The sequence below is a fragment of the Venturia canescens genome, chromosome 2, assembly GCF_019457755.1.
Source record: "Venturia canescens isolate UGA chromosome 2, ASM1945775v1, whole genome shotgun sequence".
In the NCBI taxonomy this organism is placed as follows: domain Eukaryota; kingdom Metazoa; phylum Arthropoda; class Insecta; order Hymenoptera; family Ichneumonidae; genus Venturia; species Venturia canescens.
The window spans coordinates 18,363,952-18,382,881 of NC_057422.1; the positions used below are offsets into that span (position 1 = coordinate 18,363,952).

Consider the following 18,930-nt stretch of genomic DNA (forward strand, 5'->3'; position numbering starts at 1 on the left):
TACCAAATGGACTTTTTATTAAATGAAATCCCAAATGGAAATCTGTTAATTAAAACAATAATAAACTCTTATGAGATGAATAAATTGAATGAAATTCAGAATGAATCGATTGAATAAGTAGAAAGTCTAACAATCCATGTCGATAAAATGAAACGTGATAAGAATTGAAAAAAAGATCCTTCACCGGCTTCGCCGAGAGTAAATGAATGTCAAATTTCGATTTTTCTTTTATCGTACTCATGCAATTGTAGGGAATAACCTTCAGGGTGCTTTTAAGCTCGGTGTGCGAGATCGGGCTAACGGGGACTGAGAAAGTATGCCCGGGGGTTGACTTCGGCGAAGCGTCCAAAGGAACGTAGCATATCTTCGTGAACATTACAATAACAAAGAGTCGGTGGATTCACCCTCGAGTATGTGCCGCGCTCTCTATGGGACCATAGAGAATTGCGCGAGTAACCCCTGAGCCATTACCATACACCACCCTTAAGCCTTCGCCATTTTCAACCTCGCAGACTTGTTCGCAAGAGCCTCCTGCAATTTATATTTCGCACCTTCGAATAAGAAACAAAACCTTTTCAATTTTTATCCCTTGTTTTCTGCATAACATCCAATGTTGCATCAATCTATCAAAACACACAAACACACACACACACACACACATATTTCAAAGTTAGCAAGAGTGAATGGAAATTTGATGAACCACTATTCCATGAACAAACAGTCGAGAAATATAGTGATGATAAAAATGTTTCTAGCTAATGAATGGTTCATTTGTATTTCTAATGAATAAATTAAATTAATTCTGGCTCAGAATACCGGAAAACAGAGGAAGAGAAAAAACGGACACTGGTTGAGTGTTCATCGCAGCCCAATTAATTATTAAAGAGATGAAGGAAAAAGAACGAAAAAATACAATTTGATGAAAAAAACAAAAAAAAAACTGCTGCAACTACGAGCTAATGAGAGGGCACCTAGATCCCCCGCGTTGTCCAGTGCATACTGACTGATCTTCTTTTCTCTTTTTATCTCTCTTTCGTTCGCTTGCAGATCTTTTTCTTTATTCTTTAGCTCTCTCGGTGGGTCCCATAAATATTTAATCGTCACGACGTTATCGACCTCCCACAGCTTTTCTACGCTCTCACAGCTCTACTGAGTTTATTTTCTGTTCATCCATACATAAACACCTATACGGATGTACACTCGTTCTCGTTGGTTGTGACGTTTCGACAATTTTTTTTCCTTGCTTTTGAATTTTGATCCCCCCTCCCCCCTTAGGATTTTCCCTCTGGTAGATGGTCAGCATATTGTTTACGACGAATCTACTTAACGAACCACAACAAAAAGTGAAAAAATTTATGAATTTTTCTAAACTGCCAGGAATCGATAGTTCTGAGAGTGAAATTGGTGGTTTGTGGGAACAAGGTACACTGGTAACGTTCATATTCGAGGAAAGGTAGTAGGCTTGAATGATTCAAGCAATGGAGAAGCGTCGACATATTTTGATTTTTGATGGGAAGAGGCGAGAGAGGAGGTCAGCCCTCTCGTTGGTCCGTGAATTCATAGGATGTTAAATTCGTGGTAGCCAATGCTTCGACCACACACGCTAAACTATTCGGAGCTTCGTTAATAGCCGTCAAATTATCCGGGAACGATTAAAGCATCCGTGTAAAGTCTGGAGCGAGCTCAATGTCGCTTTGGTGGAGCTGCACTTGGCTCTGGACTCTCGAGTTGTCTCTGTCGTTTTATCGCTTCTCTCTCTTTCCCTCACCCATGTAGCCGCACACACACACACACACACACATACTCTGATTTGTCCGAGCAGGCTCCGAACGCGACGAATAATTTAAGCGAACGACCACCAGGCAAATAACGCTCGTACGATAAACAACGGAACCTCCCACGCGAGTTAATCGCTCCATTGTCCGATTGCGTCGACGCGGCGAAAACAAACGTGTGTGTGTGTGCGCGCGCGCGCGCGCACGCGTGCGTAAGAGAGAGAGCAGCGTGATATGCGAATTCCATCGAGAGTTTAGCATGGGCAACGATGGAGGACACCCCGAACGAGAAAGAGAGAGCGTGTGGTGGGTCCGAAGCACGGTGACTTTACGCTACGTTGCTCGTCACCGTCCATCCCAATGTACATGCGCTCATACCCTACTGAACGTAGCCCACGTATTTGTCCGCGTACACATGCATTTCAGAAGGTTTCGATATGTGGATAAACGAAATTGATTGAAAAAAATGCATTCAAGTATACGAACAGGCTCGATGGAAATGAGAGCTGCGGAGCCTTCTCAAACATCGTGAATCGACAAAACTTTCGTACAGATGTACTCTAAACCTTGAGCAAGTATTTACCGGAACGCTTAAATAGCTCTCAAACAGGGCTTGTCAAAGTCAGGAATCACCCTCGCGCTCATAGTTCCCTTGGGATCGTTTGATACATTCTCCAACTCTTATAATTCGTCGTCCATATTATACGGATTAGAAATATTGCTCGGAATATTTATCGATCAAATAAATCGCTCGACCCCACAAACAAAAGTGTTTGCTCCATATCGCTGCATAATACATCGTTCATTAGTAGTGCTGCGGCGGTCAATCCGTTGATTCGAGCAGTGGATGTGCGAGCGAGAGAACGTAACTCACCTGAGTCTGCTGAGCATCGCTTACGGAATAATACCCGATGAATTGAGCCAGCATAACTAGTGGAAGGCCAGCGACTTTTCCATTCGGAAAATAATGATTCTCCTCGGCAGAATGACTGCAGGCTTTATTTTCAAGACACCCCGTAGATGGGGGAGTTAAGAATATCTTTTGTCGAGCTATCACTCGATCATCGTCAGGATTTACATGCCTCGGTCACGAAACGAGTAGCTTGATCAATTGATTCTTTTGCAGTGAAAAGAGTCAGGATTTCGCCTCTATAATGATAATGAAATAGCAATCCGTATCGCCGCCGCATTAATCCGCCGGTCACCGTACCAATCAGAACTACAAATAGGAATTACCGCGTTGAGCTCCGTCCAAACAACGCTTTCTCCCCTTACACACGAACACGAGTGTGCACACACGTACATCGACGTCATTCCAGATTGATTGACTTTTTGCTATCGTTCATGTGCAATGGCGGTTTTGCGGGGATCTTTCCCCCTGCATCAAATGCCAGATTCCACCACCTCAAGAACCCCTGTTTTACTCTCTCTCTCTCTCTTTTTATCTCTCGCTGGCTTCGTCCTGTGCTCTCTTTCGTCTTTCTTCTTTTGTCTCATTCGCCCCTTCTCGGAGCCCCAGAGACATAATGTGATATGGTGGCCAATAAGTAACACCTCCCTCTCCCCTGTTACAATATTACATGGGATTCGTTAAATTCCAGAGATAAATCGTTTATTTATTTCTGCTGATTATTTTTTTTTTGTTATGTGTAATAATATTGGTAGTGCCGAGTTATTGTCTTACTGAAACTCGTCTGCATCTCGGCGGAATGGTTCACCAAAAGATCGAAATCGAGGAATATTCTCAACTGATAAACGGTGAATGTTGATTATTCACAATTGACAATAAAATAATGAGAATTCTGAATAGTTATTTATTCAGTACTCAAATACTGATGGCATGCGGAATTTTTTATTTCAAACACAATTCAGAGGGTTGATCGTTTTTTTTTTTAAGTCTGGGACGTATTTTTAGCAATTATGAAAGCCACGGGGGTGTGCTGGGACCAGGGAGAGGGTAAAAAAAACGTTCCAATTTCCATTGATCTGTTCCCATTGAGAGGCTTCTTATCTGATTATCGGAGGTCTCGTCCTGGAAGTATTGAAGCTGGCTGGACAAGGGGCTAAGCTCTCGATGATCCGGGGGCTCAGGGAATTTGCAAAAGGAACAAAAATATATTCTGGAGTTTCAGTTTGTGGGAGAATAAAAAATGTGTGAATTCAACGTTAGCACGTGTGACGATTTCGATGTGATCCTGTAAGTGGCAGATTGGAGAGTCGATTCGAGCCGATCAAAGCCGATATCGCTGCGGGAAGAAAGAAAACGACAAAAAAGTACAAAAAAAAAAACAAACGATCAAAAAATACGAAAAAAAAGTAGAAATACAAAACATATCAACACGCGATACTCTTTCGGAAATAGTTCAAAGTATAACGGCAGATTGACGCGACAAGCGTGAAATCGAAATCGACATTTTGAACGCGTGGACCTGAGGCCCCGGAGCAGTATCGTCGTATAAAAGATTCGATTCGAAAATCCTCCCACATAGGATTACGAATTGGATACACTCTATGGACGAATGTGCCGAACCGATCAACCTAATACCACTCATTTTGAATCTGTGTGCCATCATTTTTCGCTCCGCCAACGATTTTTTTATTTTTTTCTCTGTCGTGATGAACACGCACACTTTCGAGTTTTTGTGCCGTCAATTATATCATCGGATTTTCGATATGCAATATGCAAATAATTTTCAAACTTATTGATGTCACTAACGAGGATACATGCGAAAAAGAGCGAACGCGCAATGTTAAAATAAAATCAAAACAAAACATTTCGTGTGACGGCTGATAAAAAAAGTGCAAATTTAAATTTGTACCTTTTGCGTAATTGAAAATCATTAGGAACGAAACGAGACTGAAAAATCAAGAAACTCCAATCCTTCTGTACAGTTATTGAAAAAAAATTAATGAAAAAAAAGTGAGAATAAATCGAAAACATTTGGCGGTTTGGAAGAAATAAATTGGCCAAGCTTACGTAGAATACTTCATGGCCGATTTATATTATTATCCATACATGTATTGTTTCGCGTGAGGTTCAACATCGCAAAGATAGTAAGGTTCGGAGAATGGTCACCTCGAGAAGAGTATCTCTATTCCAAGGGAGTCGTTATCCTGTAGATGACTCCCACGAGAATCCAACTCTCGGACTCATCTTATAGTGCACGTAACTACTGGCAGCTCCCCTCCCCCCCCCCCCCCCCACCGCCCCTCTTCTTTCTCATTTCTCCAATTTTACTGTCTTTTTCCCCTTTTTTTCTTCTGTCTTTTTTCATAACATATTATTTTCCCTGTAGAATATACTTTACTGAGCCATTTTATTCGACAGTCAACTTTTACGAGTTTCATCTCATCGGAGATTGATTGGTTTGATAAATAATAGTAAAAGGAAAGAAAGTGGTTATGAAATGATTGTACAGAATATATTGAAATCTCGGAATGTTTTAGGCAAGAGTTCATAGCGGTGAATTTTCAAATTCCTAAAAGAGTAAAAGTTCCAGTCAGTTGGTAAACTGAATTTGGATTATAAATTTATTGATTGCTTTTTGTTGCCTCAAATTGTCCCATTTTTTCGTTTCAAGCTTCAACGCCACTGTCTAGGGAAATTCAGTGCGATAAAAAAGGAAGAAAAATAGCGCCGCGTTCTCTTCCGTTTGTTGAAGCGAAGCCAGCAGCCTCCCAATGGGCATTCTCGACACTCGGGAAAACGCCGAGGGAAAAAGAAATAGTGCACAGAGAATGAGAGGCCAAAAGAGAGGGAAGAGAAAAATTGTGATAAACTTGCACAAAGCGACATGGGAGTCCCGGAAGTGCGTCAAAATTCGCTTACGAGGTCGATAATGGCGTCACGCAACAAGCCCCACTGTTCCAGGGGATGCTCAATCGTTCAACCCGCGAAAATAAGTGCGAAAAAATATTTAACGAATAACGTCCAATCATATTCGGGGATGTCCCAAATGCGTGGTTTTAGGGTGAACATTTTTACTTCTGCAGACGACATTTACGTTTTCATCTGCACATGAAAATCCTTCACTTACAAGCCATTTTTTCAACTTGACTTTTCTCAATTTTGATCAAATTATTGCGTGCAAAAAAAGTGTACCGATAGCTGCTTTTTCAAAGTATTTCTTCCTCAACGACGAGACTCAACAGTTTGCAGCAACATCTGCACAAGGCTTAATTGTCTTTTTTATTTATACGATCGAAGGTTGTTAACCTTAACCTTTTGTAGGGAAAACCAAGAACACCGTTATCGCTTGTACCGGAATATTTTTAGCGCAGTTAAAATGGCACGAAAACGAAGGAAAATGTTGAGTTTAACGTTTGCCTGTGGAATTGTCTCGTAAAATCTTTTGTATTATTACGCGTACGTATAGCGGTTGCAACGGTATAATAGAGGGTAGTAGCGCGGAGAGAGAATCTATTGCTTTCATTACTGACCCCACAGTTTCCAGTACGAGGGTAATTAAGTCCTTTTGAAAAGCGAGCTAGCGAGAAAGCTCGTTTTCGTGAGTCCACCCTGCCATCTATAGGATTTCCGGTTATTCTCTTGTGATTATATTAATTTCTAAGCTTTTTCAATTATGCCTCATCATTCGTAAATCATTTTTATTGAATATTTTATTGAAAAAACGTGATTTTCTTGATTCTTTTCGACAAGAAAATAAATGTTTATTGAAAAACTGCGTGAACGACATTCATCAGTACATATATTCATGTACTTGTGAAATTATTTTCATCAAAAAATTTCTCAAAATGGCGCGACTCCAGTTGTATTCCAGTAGCACATTTTTTGAGCATCAGTTCCAGTGGAGATGATAACTAAAAAAGTATTAATCCGATCCATACTAAATTTATAACACTTATTTATTATAATAATAGTTTGAAACTGGATGAAGAATTTGTAAAAATTTTGATTAAAAAATAATGGCGACAGTTTTAACCAAAAATTCATTTTTTGAGGTGCTAAATTTTCGGTTTTTTGTTACAATTTTTTTTTCCAACAAAATACCTTCGTACAGGCTCTATAGCTATGATTATAATAAATAAGTGGTCCAAATTTGGTATGGATCGGATTAATAGTTTTTTAGTAATCGTGTCCACCATAAAGGTATTTTTCAAAAAAGACGATTCTGAGATAATCGCATTTAAAGATCCAAGTATTAGACGGCGCGCATCGAACGCGGTTGTCTAAAAAAATTCAATTTTTCCCCCCATCACAAGGGTATATAAGCCCTTAAAAAGACTAGATTTCCAACACAACTCGCATTCCGTTCCGTACCTAGAGTCACCTTCATACTGTTAGCAGTAGTTCGGTTTTCATTCGGTTAGTCGTCTTATGCTCGAGCTCCAATCGAACTCCGAGTTCCCCATAGAAGAGAGCTCGTCCAATCCCAGAACCAAAGCGTTCAAGTTCTTATTCATTTCTGCCTTAGGACTTTCGATATTTCCCGATCATTTCAATTGTGACTTGGAATATTTTTTAATCCTTCGTGTAACTCAACTGCGATCAAAGAAGCTACCGCGAATCAAAGATCCCCAAAGACTGCTCTCCAGTAAAGTACTTGGAAGCTCACTATACCAAATTTGTACCTTTAACTGTAATTTACTAACGCCTTATTTTTATGTCAAGTATATTTATATTAGAGAATTCGAAGTTTCTCTCTTTATTAATCAGCATGTATTTTCATTAGACAGTGCTTAAAGAATCCAATATCTCTTTGTCCACGATGATTGATACCTTTTTCTCAGTCGTGACTAGATAAAAACAACACTTTTTGAGATCCAAAAAACCTTTCTTTTGAGATTCAAAGAGCCCTCCGAATGTGACAAATTAAATCATAGAGTTCTTAAAAAGTGGAGATTAGTTCAAATTTTCATTGCAAATGATGTATACTTGCTTACCATGACCTTTGTACCTCCGTAATATTAATGGACATCGAAAAGCAAGCCTTTTTTGGATTTCTCTACGAGCATGCTGGTAGAGAAATTGTTTATTTTTTATCGAGTTGATGCACCAAGATCAAGGAAGCGTGGGAGATGATTTCTTTGCAGAAGAACGTAATTCAGGGTAGTATGAGGGCAAATATATCTTCTTGGTCGATCTGACATCCCATAGAAACGCCCACAATGCGCTCGTGCTCGAGGCGGCATTCGTTGCAATATTTTACTCCGGTGAACAATGCAATTCAAACTGGAAACAGCGCCAATGGCGTCAGTAAGACTGAAGCAGTGGTCAAAGTTTTCAAACTATTTATTTTCGTTCGTATCAATTCGAGTTGTTCGATTTCCATTAGAATTTTGGACATTCGTTGTAGCCTATCCAAAAATTCGGTCAAATTCGTCTGCTCAATTCGGATCATCCTCGACCCCCACAGTATTTTACATTCCTCGTCTTTCGAAACTAATACCTAACAACGATATCAAAGTTTTACACTATTCACTTGGACGATTTCAAAGATGCCGTCGATCGACGAATCCCAAGAAAAAATAAGCACTTTGCGAGGGTCTCTACTGTACTCCATATCGGCTATTCCTTACGTGAGCTCGTCTTCGGGTTTATGCCCACCGGCAGAGCTCGCGCTCACGTCGCCCAGATCGCACAATTACCCATTGTCCGATACAGAATTTATGTCTGGGTAACCATCCACCCAACGAACTGTGGAACGGGTGAAGAACAAAAAACATTCAAGCGAATGGGAGTGAGCTCCGTACTGCATCTTCGAAGCCACCTGAACGTAATACGAAAATGAATCGATGCTGCAATTTTTAATAGTTCATTCATTTTTCGATGATTTTCATTTCAAATCTTACCTCGATTTTTATCTCTGTCGCTAAGTATATCAAAAATCGTAATGCACCTACCGTTCAATTCTGTTATAAGATTAGTGAAGTGGGCTCGAGGTTTTCTTTAAGGAAGTTCAAGCGACATATGGAGGATACCATACGAAAAATCCATTAGATTTTATTATTCCAAGTTATTGAATAGAAAATTTGGAATCTTGTCGAACAGTGCTTAATAATGTGTGAAAAATTTGGATTCACCGTGTCTGGTAATCGAGATATTCATCGTTGAAAATGACAGGTTGAACATGGGCTCTTATCGAAGCTTTGAAAAAATTGTGAACTTCAACAATAAATATCTCAATTTCGAGACGGTGAATCATCGGCATATTCCGCCTGAAGTTTAATACTGTCTCGAGTTTAAAAAAAAATTTATTGTGCCAAGTTGGAAAATCATATTTCCATAATATACGCTTGAACCTCCTTAATGAGGCGTAAATGATCGATCTCGAAGGAAATATATAGCCCAAAAGACTCTCGACCACGTTCGACATCTCGATGACAATAATAATGGCACCCTTGATCCTCCACTCACCGAGTTCAGGGATCATGTACCTCTTTAGAATCTCATGCAATTTTCAAGCTTCTTCTTTCAAACTCTTTTTCTCCCCCTTCTTTCGCGTTTCTCACTCTCATACTCATCACTCAGTACACTCTTGTTTTTTTTTCAACACTTTCGTCGAGCCCAGCTGCTGCGACACCCGAGCTCTTCCTTCCAAGTGTTGAACCCCTCAACCTTGTGACCTTCCTATTCGGAACACTCGGCCATTTTCTTACAGTTTTTTAAGCTAAATGGCCTCGAGCACTTTGCTCGGTTGTATCCACTACTCAATAGACATGGACCGCTATTTCCGAAGTGGCGTTGCGACCAAAAGACATTTTTGAGGGTCCGGTGTGTGCTCGTGCTTAAAGTACGAAAAATGGATTCACGCGCGTCTCGTATGAATGAAATCTTCTATCATGAATCGAGTCACTTCTCAAGTGCCTGCTGATGTTCGTGAGGTTGTGAAGTTTTATTCCCAAGAAAAAATAACGAGACGGAAAAAGTTTTGAATGTCACTCGAGACCGTTGGTGAGTAGGATACCACAATCGAAGTAATTGAACTGCAATGTCGAAGCACAAATGACTTTGAGCTCGCCTCAGGACCTCAGAAGCGCCAAGACGATAGAAGAGGGAAGGTGGGCGGAGGTCTCAAGTGTGGCTACGTCGAGGGGACATGTATTGTAATCAGCCTTCTTACTAATTAATTAAACCAGTCCTTGAACGAGGGCGAGCGATTTTGCGGGAGCAGGAGAGCGTTGCTGCCACTGGAGCTCCACTGCTTTATTGAAACGTTATATACAGAATTCTGGAAATCTTTAAAATGTACAGGGCGTACCAAAACCTGCATTTTAATCTTGGAAGAAAATTCATCAATGGCAGAGCATTTTTTTACAATCCACTGTCGATCAAATACGAACTGACTCATGTCCTGAAGTTCAGAGATTCGGCAGAGTTAAATATTTTCAAAAATGATGTGTGTCTAACTATGAAGAGAGACGAATATTGCGATGGGAGGACTGTACTCTTTTTCCAGTACAAGAAAAAATGGATGAGAGGAAAGCCTTGGAACTCATCTCTAATTCTCTCTTGTGATTTCTTGACCCATCCTTGAATTATTCATCCAGCTGAACCATGGAGAGAATCCTTCTATCTTTACAGACTCGGCTATCTCTCCCCCTATATTCTTCGGTGTCCTCGCATTCTTCAGGCATGAACCGTTTCTCAACTGGTGCTTTCTCCCACTCATACTATCCGCTTTGATACGATCTATCTCTCCTCGCACTCTCCTCTTTCTCTTTTCACTCGCGCTATACCTTTCAGAGGATTGTCGTTTAGTAGCAAACCACCCGTTTCGTCAACGTTTCCCTCCGCAACCCCAATCCTCCGCTTACACAATCCGCTTCCCTCTACTCACTCGCGGAATCGCAAGCGCAGCACTTTTCCTGACAAGCCTGCACTCGTCAACTTTTCACGACTGCAATTCCTTCTCTCTCTCTTCCCGTTACCCATTTCTATTATATACATGCATATGGACGGTGTGTATGAAGGGAACGCGATAGAAATGGTAGAAAGTAGAGCACCGGATGGTGAAAAGGATGGAGGATAAGTGAATCTAATTGTCGTCAAGCATTCAGAGCTTTCTTCCACCAGAGAGAGCTTAGAATCGTCAGCAGCAGTGACGAATCCTCTCTATAGATATGTGCATAAATAAGCAATAGCCAGTATACCTTAACACCAACAGGAAAGATCTTTTAACATGGAAGTAGAAAAAAAAGAGATTGTTAACGAACCGTAAGGTCAATGTTCCCAGTCATCTGAAGTTTGTCCTCAAGTCATACAACTGTTTTGACAGACAATTCGAGACTGCGCCACTGATTGCTGGATTGCTGGAGTTTGCTGGATCAAAATTTGACTATTTCTTGTTAACGGCACTGTAGTCTCGTTTCTTTCTGGTACTGTCCTCAACGCTCCTCGATCCCGAGCATAGCCTCGGTTTGCGCGCACGGGTACAGAAAACGTAGTGGTTTCGCGTGTACCCACATTAACCAGCCGAGAATACGTAAAAGCCAGTCGGTGACTTTACATAGATCGATATTCGAAGCACGCGCCTTGTTCGCGAGCTACATAACCGAAGCCAACACACACGCTACATGCCAAGATCGCTTGGGCTCCTTGGTAACCCCATAATTTATCATAATCGTCTCCAATATGTAACCTGTTTGGCCATCTTTCCCCATTTTTTCCTCATATCCGGATAAAATGGCTGGAGCCGTGATTTTGCACTGCTTGATTTATGGCTTGGAGCATTAGATTTGTCAATTGAGGAATATCTGTGAAATGGTTTCCTGTCCAAGTGCCAGGTTTCATTGAAAATTCTCTATTAATTACTGTCATTGTATTCGTGAAGGAGCGAACACTCCATGATTGTGTTCGGGTTTTGTCAAAAAATGTTATATGACATGTACTTAAAGCGTCTTTGAGGCAAAGGAAAACGGGGAAGCGAGAGAGAGAGAGAGAGAGAGAGAGAGAGAGAGGAGAGCACATGAGTCGTGGAAGATAATTGGTTCGAGACGCAGGCCCCGAGGTTATTGCCATTGATTCGCGCACCTGCTCCCGCATTTCTGCGCGTATGTATACTCCGGAGAAGAGAGTGCTAACGTCGCCATTGGCAATGTTGTCAAAGACCTAGCATTTTTACTTCCATGCCTCTCAGAACAAAAAAGTCTCGAGCTTCGTTCATTAATCTTTCGTTCGTGCTCGTTCGCTGGTCAGGAATTATCCGCAACGCGTAAGAATCCTGCTTGGTTAATGTCGGTGGTAGATTTTACTCCCCCTCCCAGTGTATTCGGCATCGACAGAAGCCAACAACTCCAACAACAAAACAAAAAACTGCACCGTCTCTTCAATTGCTCAGCTCGTTGAGACCACTCAGATGTTCGTGAAGGAGCTACAAGAACCGGAAAGATGGCATTGACTGGGGAAAAAGAGCATGGGAGCAGCGTATCCGATGATGTTTTCGAAGCATTTGATCGAACCATTTGAAGAAATGTAATCGTAAGAAGGAAAAAATATGGTTGACTATTTTTCTACTCGAAAGCTCGCCGTTCAACTTTTTCACTACTCAGCTATCCGAGTGAACCTCTAAAATCGACCTCTAGCTCATCAGACAGTTGTTCACTTAATTCTTCGACCTAATAGCCCATCCAAACACGATTATTCGATGCAAATTAACGAAGGATCCTTCTCGAAAACGGTTTGAAATTATCTCCATCCGAGTACGGAAATATTCTCCGATAGCTTTGGTAAGGATTAGAGCTTTCGCTAGATGACTGATGAGATTTGGTGCGCTCTGAGTGCGGTGATTCGATGCGGCAAGGTGGTTTTGCACCAGCATCAACAGCAGGAGGTCAGAGAAGCCCAGCGGTGGTTTGTGGTGGCAGTCGGGCTCCGAGGCTTGGGGATCGATAGCGCTCATGGGGGTTAGCTGCACAGACGAGCCAGGAGCGGTTTCTAAGTCCCGAAATAGCATGGAATTGAAAACAAGATTGTGAAAGGAAGCAGGAATACGTGGCTTCGAATGAATATACATGGATGATCAAAAAAAGGTTCCGCAGTGTATTTTACATTCCGTTGGTCGGTCATCTTGGTCCACTCGAGATATTTTAACTCTGGAACGAACTGTAAAACGTAAAATTTGACTTCTGATTTGATCTCAAAACCGAATCGATCCTGTTCAAGTTTGATCGTCGATTTACAACTTTTGTTTTTCGACAGGCTCTCGCTTCGAAGACTCAACCAACAACTTCTGAGAATCATAGCTCGCAGCTGGTGGTGATGCCGATAAACTCCCGACAATTGTTCACTCCACTAACGCCATGCATCATCATATCAAATAGTTATTTTACCGAGCTTTTATATCACGTTGTGGATTATAAATGGTACAGCGGTCACGTGAACAGGCGACGCGACGTAACATAGCTGGACGCGAAGACGGGAGGTTCACGCGTTAGTGACGATACCATGCTCAGGGTGGTAGGTCAGGTATATAGGTGAGCCCTTAAGCTCACAACGGCGCGCGACCGGAGTGACCCCGGATCGAGTGATACACGTTCAACGGTGGCAACGTGGTCGCGTACGAAGTAAAGTGGGTGCTTGTCTATACACACTTTCATGAGGCTATAAAAGTCACTCTGGCAATGTTGCTCACGCAATATTCACGGTCCTTCACATTTGTACGGGTTTCGAGGATGATAGCGAAGCAGAACGAACGAGTGTCCTAGTTGGCACATTCAAAAGAATTCGAGGCACGAATGGTCCATGTGAAATTTGCGAATCTGGCCAACATGGCGACGTCCATACTTCTTTGGAATGTTCTTTTTCTTGTTTTTTTTTTCTGCTTTTTTTTTCATCGTGAGCTTTAGCAGCAAGAAAAGAACACAGACTCCGCTCGGAGAACTTTATCCAACTCTTATTTCGACTTTTCCCACGTTCATTTTGTTTTCGTTTTTTCTTAGTCTTCCCGTTACTAATACCGGTACGCCACTTTTCTCGATTCTTCTTACTTTTCTTTGCTTCCCTTTTTTAACTGGCCAGCACATGGCCGAGTATAGGTATAAAATATTCGTCCCTGTTGTTTCAACGATTTCCAGCCGCGCTCGCCGACACGGAAAAGTTTGTCCCGTGAGCATAACGAAGCCCGAGAAGCCGGGGATGAGCTAGCAACCTCTCAACTGGCTTTCCCCTGGCTTTCACGGTTCTGTACTCGCCGGCCCCATCCTTCTCTCTTTTCCGTAGCGTGCCCAACGTTCGCGTATCGCGAGTTGAACGTTCAACACACAGTTCGCACTGGATCTCACCGCAACAACTTGAATGTCGACTAACACTACTGCCACGATGAATTTTCCCTTCTAATTTAATTTTGTTTGCCGATTTCCCGCGCCATGTGTTTGCTCCTAGCAGACTACGATCTTGCACGACTCACTTTTGACCCGAAAAGATAATTTGTTAGATAGCCAAAGTAAAATACGCAGCCCCTGAAAATAGTTTGGGCACACGTGTTTGCCTTGCCAAAGACAAAAAAGTAATAATTCGCTTGAGAACCCAACCAAAGCATCTAATGCCAAAATAGTTGGCTTGTAATTTCTCGTGGGCAGCTCTGCACGACTAACTTTCGGATGTTAATGAAGGCATGCTAATGAACGGGTCACCGATGCCAAAGATGATACGCCGTGATTCAAAAGACCACAGCTTAGGATTTGGCTGGAATGAGGTCCATCCTAAAACCGATGTCACTCGTTTGTAACTAGGTATAGTACAGAGTATGTGCACACACGCGAGGTAAATTTCGGACGCGATGTAACACGTGAGGAACGAAGGTAGGCAGATAACAGGATGGTGAATAATTTGGTTAACTACAAGAGTCTAGTTGACGACGCGTGCATATGTGCGTGAGTGTGGCCAAGTCGATACAGCCTCCATTAACGGTATGCACGATCAAACCTAATTATAATGGATCCTCCCGTGTTCTGTGTATGGCCAAGCTTCCTCGTCCATGTCCTATCAACCATATTTCTACGTTCCTCCATCAATATTCTCCCATGTCCCTTTTACCGTCGACGTATTTCCATGTTTACTCACTGGGATTGTATGTTGTACCTCAGATATGCAACAGACAACCTCGGCATGCGTTGAGCAACGTCAGTACTTTACAGCTGCATGTATACACAAGACACATAAACGCTCCGCGTGCTTCAACAATCAAACACTAATATTGCAATGTTGGTCACCTGAAACACTATAAATTATATGTCAAGTGAAAATATTGAAACGTGTTGGACTCGCCTAAATTTGAGGGGGCTAACTTTAGAGGTAATTAACTTCAGAGGAGCCGAGATCGTACGCTGCCCAGCGGTGTTTAGAAAAATCGTATTAAGGAAGTTCGTCTGGTACCGAGTTAGTTAAAAGAATAATTATTGCGACTAGCGTAGTCGACGGTCCAGTGAGTTTGGCAACACCGCGACCTCGTAACCTGTACTGTCGATGCAGCTGTTATTGACAGAATTTTTCACACGCGCTCATGTCATAATCAGTGTTTAAACATTTGGCATAATTAAAACATGGTAGAGATTCATATTTTATTGGAAGTCCCTAGTGTGAGTTGCGTGGATCGGAAAACGTAGTTTCCGGTTTCAAAAAGCGCATGGATGCAACGTTGCCATAGTGAAAGTAACATACGGGTTAACCTCCCAATAATCACCATTTTTCGAAAAAAAAATATCATGAATTGCGAACTTTATAAATATTGAATGGATTTTACGAAACTGTAAACATATTTTTCTATCACTTGGGAAAATTCCTGCAAGAACTGTTTGTTAATGCCTGCAAATTTCATATTTGAAGATGAATTTAATTTTTTTTTTAATTTTTAAATTTTTAAAATTTTTTTCTCACGAACAAACTATCCACGGGCCTCAAAATTTTGACAGAACATTTTTTAGTTATTTATTACTATATTCAAATGTTTAAATCGAAATCTCTTTGTTAATTCGATTACCAAATGAACTTTCTTAATTTTCGATGAATCGGAAGGCCTGCTACATTTCTAAAGAGCAGGTAAGATCGAATTTTTCCCAATATTTTTGAATTTCACATAGTTGCATAATCAATTTCCAAATAATTCGGTGCAGAAAATATCGAAATAAACGTTTTTCTGGATAAGGTCGATGAATTAAGTCGAATTATGCTGTCGATAATTATGACGGCTCCGGAGTTGACGTATCACTGTGTATCATCGACTGACAATGAATCCGTGATCTGCGTGAAACAGTTCGACGATCAATTACTTTGACAGGAGGTGCACTCGATTGTGCACGATTGCACGCGAGCGAGATACGAGACTCGCGCAACACGTACGAAACATTTAGCAGCGACAGCAGGTACCTTTGGGTGCGTGAAAACGAGAGTATGTGTATTATATCTTCGCGAAGAATAAGGTGTGAGGAAACCGGTTCGTGACTACGTTCCCGACGCCGATGACCATCTGCAGTTTTCTCGTTGCAAACCTCGCACTCAAACCTGGAGGCAATATTTTTCTCTTCCTCCCTCTTTCTTTCTGTCTCCGCGCGTCTCTTCGTAGCTCGTCCTTGTCCCCGCTTATATAGCAGAAGGACAAGTACGTGAGGGTCTCTCGTCGTTTCAACGTTCTTTCCTCATCTCGGACCCGAGCTCGTCCGATCGTGCGACCAATAACGCTCACACACCTTTTCATCTAGTAGAAAAAAAATAAGAAATAAAAAAGGACGATAAAAAATCATAACGAAAAAGTCAGCCGGTATCCTTTATACCCTGCGTTTGATGCCGGGAATGGAAGCGTTTCCAATCGATTCTCGTCATTCAGCATTTATTCCCAGCACCGATTATCCAGCTGGTGTGCACTTCATGAAAATCTAACGTCCATAAAATACCGCTTTACTTCTGAGCTAGGAAACGAATCGTTCATAAATATATAAAACGTAATTTTCTGAGAACCAACAACGAGCAGGAAATCTGTAATAAAAATAGAATTATCCGCTCGACTAATCAATTAACCAATTAAATAATAAAACATGTTTTCCTCTACGATTCCATGAATCCCATTTGCCGAAATGTCGAAAACGTGAAAAATGTTTTATCGAATGCGTAAGGGGTCCGGTGTTATTCGAAACGAGGGGTCAAAGTACCTCAGCCGAAAAAGCAAAAGTATAAGACGGGATGGTATGCGGTATAGGGTTGCAAGAATATCGCCCATGAGGCTTTCACTCTCAGTAACTGTAGCACTCTTCTCACCCTCCGGAAGTCTCGCGTTTGGGATGTTTGTCCAAGTGCGAGTCGTCCGGATTGTTTTGCCACCCCAAGTAACTCTCACTCTCTCTTTTTTCTCCGCTCCTTTTCGTCTCTCTTACTCTTGTATCTTTCGATTTCCTCATCGTGGCAAACGCCCACTGTCTCTTTTCGAGAGCTTTAATGCCCAGCACACGTACACAAACAGCCCGAACGAGATGTATAGTAAATCTACACCCTCGCATTTTGCCATCAGCTTGCTTTTACCGTCCTACCTCTTGGGTTTCAATCTCGTTCTCTCTCCCTCCCTCTTTCTTTTTGCTTTAAGCGAAAGTGCCATCGCTTGATATCCAACACCCGTGCTTGCTGTATGCTCCACCTCTGAAAACATTTTATCGCATATACACACTCTCGATTTACCAGAATTTTATATATATTATCGTTTCCTTCAAAGTGCCTCAAGACGATCACATTCAACGCCTTTTTGTTGCTAAACGCTTGCTCTTATACCATGGTCATTTAACGTTACTCGGGTTTTCGGAAATCAGGTTTCGAATAATCTAAGCTGCTAGCAATCTTGTTTGTGACCTTGAAAATGCCTTGTAACTTCGGCATAGTAGATAACGACTGACCGAAACTACTTTTGTGTTTCGTTTTTCGATGCATTGAAATGAAAACGAAACAGTGGTTTTTTGGTTCTTTTAGATGAAAATATGAATGACAAATATTTGGGGGTTCTTTCGAAAAATAATTTAGAATTTCCATTTTTCTCAATCAGTCGATTTCTGTTGCATTTTCTGAGTTGAGATCATTTTTACTTTTGAGGGTTCACTCAATAGGTACAGTACTATGTTTTAATGCCTGGACCTATCAATTGTTACCGACCGTTCAAGTTGCATTATGATAGGTCCAGGCATAAAGGAAGTTGAAGCGATATATATAGGACATCATACGAAAAGTACATTAGATTTTATTATTCAAAATTAATGAATTGAAAATTTACGTGAATCTTCTTGAACAGCGCTTAATTATGTGTGAAAAATTTGGAGAGGTTTCACCGCCTGGTAATCGAGATATTCATTGTTGAAAATGACAAGGTTAAACATGGGCTCTTATGGGAACTTTCAAAAAATTGCTAACTTCAACAATAAATATCTCAATTTCGCGACGGTGAATCATCGGCATATCCCGACAGAAGTTTAATACTGTCTTAAGCTTTTTGTTTAAAAAATTTTAATGGGCAAAGTTGGAAAATAGTTTTAACATAAGATACGCTTCAACCTCCTTAATGGAACATAGTGTACAAGGAATAGCGATGAAAATAGCGTGCGCAAAAAACAATGGAGAATAAGAAAAACCTGATTATAAAATGATGGTAGGCAACAGGAAAAAAAATGGAACGAAAGCTTGTTATGAATTTAAGAATAAACTAGAAAAGATAATATTCTATTGCGCCGTGGATTCAAAAAATTGAAGAATACACGAAGCTCTTTAGTATGAAATGAGTTTAATGCAACGTACGAAAGACTTTTATCGGAGCCATTAGTGGAACGAGATTATCGGGCGTTATACAATGACCAGGTAACTCTGTTAACCGTCCTTTAAAACGAATAATTAAAGTCCGATCGAAAGTCGAGCGTAGACTCTTCTGATACTGTCCTATCTTTCTCTCTCAGTCCTCTCTTTGATCCTCTCTGATTTCTTGCTCCCAGTCTTCTTCTGGCTGGTCCTTTCCGTCTCCTCTCATTCTGTCTCTCTCGAAGGAGGAACGTTCCTGCTTGTGCAGCTCGACACCTCATCCTCCTGCTTCGAACGATCTTATATAGTAACGCGCGGTGGGCAACGTAACGAGTAAACTTTGGCTACAAGTACAAGGATCTCGAGAATCCTTTGACTAAGACGCTGCTTCTGCTGAGATTGAAGCTTCCTACGTGAAAATAGGATGACGAA

At 41.3% G+C, this 18,930-nt stretch overlaps 1 protein-coding gene across 1 annotated transcript in view; it reads left to right on the plus strand.

Annotated features, from left to right (window-relative positions):
* The window catches only part of Ten-m (teneurin transmembrane protein Ten-m), a 366,438-nt gene that overhangs the window by 136,850 nt on the left and 210,658 nt on the right, over window positions 1-18,930 (plus strand). The window lies entirely within an intron of this gene.